Source organism: Cyclopterus lumpus, chromosome 7 (genome assembly GCF_009769545.1).
Source record: "Cyclopterus lumpus isolate fCycLum1 chromosome 7, fCycLum1.pri, whole genome shotgun sequence".
In the NCBI taxonomy this organism is placed as follows: domain Eukaryota; kingdom Metazoa; phylum Chordata; class Actinopteri; order Perciformes; family Cyclopteridae; genus Cyclopterus; species Cyclopterus lumpus.
In genome coordinates, this window is record NC_046972.1 from 23,228,310 (window position 1) to 23,234,512 (window position 6,203).

The window sequence follows — 6,203 nt, forward strand, 5'->3', positions numbered from 1 at the left end:
ATTAGACACGTTTCTGGCTGATGGCAAAAAATGTGCTTCAGTCGAAAAAAGAAAATTTGGAAAAAAGTTAACGGAATCTGGAGCAAAATAAAAAAAAAGGATTTCACGGGGCCCCTGAGTATGTCCCCGAGAAACCCCGTTTAATCTCAGCTAATCCTCACAGAGCGTTTATGCATTCTGATGTTTCAAAGGGACAAATATGGAAAGACAGATTCCCGTGCACGCGGACGTCGCCATGCGTCACCGGAGAGTTAATGCGGCGCTAATCAGATATTTACCACGGACGCTAACCCTCGGATCAAATGTTTTCCTGCCCTCTGATTGGCTGACCTCCAGACAGCCGGGTCTTTCATCACAAGCGTCCAGCTCTCCGGTTTCTGCCTCTTCTCTTACGACTCGCGACCCCGAGAAGGAGCACGGACGACAGCGGTGACACACTGAGCCACTTCGGGGGAAGGGCGCGTGCAACGTTTATAAAAGCGTGCACGAAGGAGGGAAGGTGTGTGTGTGTGTGTGTGTGTGTGTGTGTGTGTGTGTGTGTGCGTGTGTGCACGTAGGGACGAGAGTGTGAGAGGTAAGCGGGCAGAGACAACCAGACACGTGGAGGAGAATATAGGGAAACGAATGGACTGAAGGAGGTGTGGAGGAGGTGTGGAGAGGGGAACACATGGTTCCTTTGGTTCTGGAGAGAGAGAGAGAGAGCGAGAGAGAGAGAGAGAGAGAGGCCCAACTGGCTTGGGGGAGGAGAGAGGGGGGAGAGTTCTGGAGGTTTCCATCACATCTGTGTGAGAGGGTCCGAGAGTGATTCCTTAATTGCTGCAATTATCTGTTTCATAAATGAAGTGTGTGTGTGTGTGTGTGTGTGTGTGTGAGATGTTAAGCGACTCACAGCTGTCCTCCTCCTCGGTGATGGCGCTGACAACATAACAGGCGTAGACGAAGCCCAGGAGCTGTGAGAGAGAGAGAGAGAGAGAGAGAGGTTAGACAACACAGAGCAGGCGGCTGATAAACAGCTGATTTAATTGGCACAAAAAACAAAGAAGAAGAAGAAGAACAACAACAACAACAACATCTGGAAAGGAGCGAGTTTTGTTGGGAACGCAGTCTCGTTTGTGACGCAACGCTCGAGCGAGTCGTTGATTATCTGACGGAAAAAGAACTGAGATTAACTTTTTTAACGATCAAGTAATCGCTTTGCTGTTACATAACAACACGGATATAATAATGTAATATTCTCATTCATGTATCGTTAGGTTTTTGCTGTCCTTGTGTTCTGGAACATTTTGATGGGCAAAATAAAATTGCAGCTGTAATCCATATATTTATAATATGATACGTATCAAATAATGATGAGTGGAACTCGTATAGCGACGATCCCGTAGAGAACTGACCTCACAGGGTCAGCAACATTTCTCATTAAATTTCTCGACAGCAATCAATGGATGAAATCGTTTGACCAAAATTAAACAGCAGAGTCGTCAACGAGCTGTGAGTAACAAAAAAAAATCACCATGTATTAAAAATGACACTCTTTTGGGGGCGTGGCTTCGGAGAAAGACCTAAATGGGGCGTGGCTTCGGAGAAAGGCCTAAAGGGGGCGGGGTTGTCCGTTTTTTTTTTTTTAATCTCTCCAACTTTACCGTCTCACATCGGCGCTACTTCCTGCCACGGCAAGCACCTGTATTGAGTAAAACCTTCACTTTTATATGTGCGGTGATGCACACAGGGCTGCAGACACAATGTGCAAATACAAAAAAAAAAAGGGGGGGGGGGATAACACTCCAGCGTGGCTTTGCATGCAGTGGTCGCTCATGTGCACGAACACACCAGGAAGCAACCCGGCGAGAGCGCGGAGTCACCGTGCGGGCAAGCGGCGCCCGAGAATAGCCCGTGGGACTGGCAGATGGCCCGCCGTCGACTCTAAGAGACGGCCTCTCTCTCCGCCCGGCCAGCCAGCCATCGCCTGGCACTCTGCCATGTCAATTATAAAACGTCGTGGGGGGGGGGGGGGGCACGGTGCCCTTCTCGCACCACGCACAAACCTAAATGGGGGCTATTTATACAACATTTATTCAACCTATAACTTAACTCGGGGGCCCCGTGTAATTACAACAGGAACAAAGATGGCGAGCGGCCCGCGGGTCTTTTTTCCTGTCTTTCCGGCCTTTATGGACGTTCATCCAGATGTAGATTAAATGTTTTATTTATGAATGAAACGCAGGTGTGGTGTCGAGCCGGGGGTGGTGGGGGTGGGGGAGGGGAAGAGGGAGGTCTGCCTCTGTGTGGGTTCGATAAGACACTCATAACTCTTCTCTCTCGCTCCGGTTCCTCTCTCTCTCTCCTATCTAATTGCCCGTCTCACCCCATCCATTACGGTGTGGCGGTGGAAATGGGAGGTGAATTAGCATATGTATAAAGCCAGTGTCAAACACAAGATGGTGTTAACAGCAGGGTGGGGGGGGGGGGTGCACACACCCTGTTTTCAACCGCATTGTGTCTGTCTGTGTGTGTTTTTTCCTGTAAAAAGCGTGCGCTCGTACGACTTAACATCGAACGCTTGTTTCTTTTCCACGGAGGGCTCGGGATCCCCGTCGCGGTCTCTGGGTGGGAGTCAAACCCCCGTAAAGCTGTCACGGCAGAGGAGGCTGCGCAGTGTTTGCATAGCGTGCACACAGATGGGCGAGATTAAGGCCGTGTGCACACTCACTACGCATTCCCTTTTAGCTGAGGTTCAGAGCACCGTAAACGGAGGGCGTTTGAAAACTGAAGGTTCGAGTAACCGGTGCGGACGGGCGTGAACGGACATTTTTGGTCCCCTCTTTTTCGCCATCGAAAACCCATTGTAATGCCGGATCTGCTGCAATACAACTTGACGTTACTGCTGGGTATAAAGTACATGATACATTAAAGGTATCAGAACATGATGGTTATTACTATCACTTTAATGGTAATGATATTGGTCCTGGCATCTTAACAGCCCTACCTTTCATAGATTTTCTTTTCTTTACTTTTCTTCCAAATACATACTCTCAATTTTAATTGTTTGTGGTGGAAAAAAAAAAGAAACTATCTGAGGAGAGCACAGGGTTGGTAAAAAAAAAGGTGAACCCGTCTAAACTTTTGCAGCAACACACAATATGTGCACGGGTTGCATGCAAGGTGTTTGTTTTGAAGGGAATTACCTGGGATCTGTCTAATGTTGCAAATCAGGGCTTGCAAAATTAAAACATTTTGCATAACAGGCTCCCGGTTAGCATTTCATTCACCGCGTCGCCGAGATCAGAAAAGCCCCACGCCCTCTCCAACGCCTCCACGCCGCTAACGGATTGGACGATGCGTTTGGCTAACTGCTAACAGCTAACGGAATGGACGATACGCTTGGCTAACCGCTAACAGCTAATGGAATGGACGATATGTTTGGCTAACTGCTAACAGCTAACGGAATGGACTATACGTTTGGCTAACTGCTAGCAGCTAACGGAATGGACGATACGTTTAGCTAACTGCTAACGGAATGGACGATACGTTTGGCTAACTGCTAACAGCTAACGGAATGGACGATACGTTTGGCTAACCGCTAACAGCTAACGAAATGTACGATACGTTTGGCTAACTGCTAACAGCTAACGGAACAACGCGGTACACACAGGCTGCTGAGTACGCCACCGCAAGCTTGTCGTCTAATACGGCTTGTTTTTGAGTTTGAATGGGGAGTTTTGCGACGCCTTGTTTGTGTCTAGACAAGGAGGAGGACGGGGGGGGTGGGGGGGGGGGGGGGTCATTCAATCACACCATGCAGCAGGCGGGTATCTGCGGTCTGAACCCTCGGGAACACACTCGTTCCAGAGAAAGAGCACATGACTCATCATCAAAACCATTCAGTGAGTTTGTGTAACCTGTGAATGAAAGAAGAAGAAAAGGACTAAGCTCTCACTTCCTAACGATGTTTTTTCCATCCCAGAAATGTAGTCCTGGGAAAACCCGCAGACGCGTTGAGGCGAGGATGAAAGAAAACAAACACGGAGGCCATTTTCTACACCCAAAAGGCGATAAAAAAAACCCGCACAATGCGACGGACATATGGTGCAGTTACGCTCTTAAACAGACAAAAAGCCAACGATCCACACATTTCACACCGTTAATCGGAGAATGCCAAACCTCGGGAGCTCGTAATAGGAAAATACGTCAGTTTCTCACGCCTCGACCGATAACCGCTGACAGCCAGAGAGTCCGGACGCTGTAATATATCTACTCAAGTTTCCTCTCCCTTTGGCTACGGTACATTTAGTGTGACGCACAGCGAGCTAACGGCATCGGGAGTGAACACTTTGGTGGTCTTTTCTTTTTTCTGTTGCTGGAGGCATCGCTGTCCTTAGTTAATATGGGTCAGCGTCCTCAATAACAAGTGACAATTCCACTTATATATCCTCGCGTGTTATATAATCACGCTCATAAATCCTCTCTCACTCACACACACACACGCACACGCACACACACACACACACACACACACACACACACACACACACACACACACACACACGGGGTCCTTTGACTTCCCGCTGTCACTTTCTGGAGTTCAGGGATCATTTTGGAGATTGATGTCAAATTAATTAAGCTCATAAAGCCCCCGCACGTCCTCTGAGGCTCGACGTCGCTCTGCCTGCGAGGACGTGCCGGACTACAGCCAACTCATTTAGCAGCCAATCACCCCCCCCCCCCCCCAACCTTGCAATTTTTCTCCTCAAGTGAGTCACTTTTCGGATCTCCGCTTCTCTCCGCCTGCGTCCCCTTTTTCCTTTGTTTTGTTTTCGTTTGTTGAAAAATTAAAAAAAGTTCCTGCTGGAGATCTGAGAGAGAAAAACATCAAAAGCTAAGCTTTCATTCACTGCTCAGCACCATCTTTGTTTCCTCTGCTGCCGATAATGAGGGGCCAGAAGAAGTGTGTGTGTGTGTGTGTGTGTGTGTGTGTGTGTGTGTGTGCGTGTGTGTGTGTGTGAGAAGAATGCCAGCTGCCGATCTCAAATGGAAGGTTACTTGAATTTGCATAGGCTAATGAAGGTCAGGTGTGAACTCGTGATCACTGACGACGACGTTCGTTAGTCCTGAATCCGCTGCACTCGGTTACTACGACAATAAAAATATGAAGTCTATTTATTGTCCGTCGAGCCGTTTCTCACTCCACTCCCCGAAACGGTAACCGGGTGAATCGATGAGTCGATTGTCAGAAAGTGGATCCACAATTTTTGGGGATAATGGAGCGATTATGGCGTTTCTGTCCAAAAGTTTAAATATTTTAACCCTTTGCTGTTTTTAGGACCGGATGTAATGGAGTTGTTTAATAAGCGTGCCTTTGAATATTAAGCATGCATTCTGACATATTTACATGAAGTAGTCCCCCGGTCTTTGCTCTTTGTCTGACTGTTGCACCTAAAAGGTGAAAGTGAAGCAAACAGTGTGAAGATTCACACGTTCTCGATGACGTTCTCTACAGTATTTTTCCAGAAAGTTTCCGAGGGTATTAATCTATAGGGTTGGAAAAAAAAAGACGAATCAATAACGATTATAATCGTTGGTTGCAGCCCTACGGCTGTCCGTCCATATGAATTTCTCCATCCGATTTGCCTGTACACGTGTGTGTCTGTGCGTGTGCGTGTGTGTGTGTGTGTGTGCGTGTGTGTGTGCGTGTGTGTGTGTGTGTGCGCGGTGATGGATATCTGAGTCGATCTACAAGCTAATTAACACAATATTGATTGCGGCTCAGCGTCAGGAGGAAATTCACCGGGGTGCAGTATGATGAAAGGAATGTGTAGGTAAAATACTTCACATGGAGGAGGAAGAGGAAGAGGAGGAAGAGGAGGAGGAAGAGGAGGAGGAGGAGGAGGAGGAGGAAGAGGAGGAGGGAGAGGGGTGGTGCAGATGTCTTGTGGGTTCATTAAACAGGACTTTCTGCAGTAAATCTGCATGTTTAATGGCACGATGAGAAAGGGACTGCCGAGACAACTTCCACCTGCTCTCTCCTACCCCCCCCCCCACACACACACACACACACATCTGTACGGCTAACAGGACCACATGGGGTCCATCAGTGTCTCCTTGGTGCTGATTTGCATCTTCCACATCAAGTAAACGTGCATGCAGATGCAAATATGAAAAAATAAATAAAAAGCTCAACACACACAGAAGACACAAGAGGAATAAAA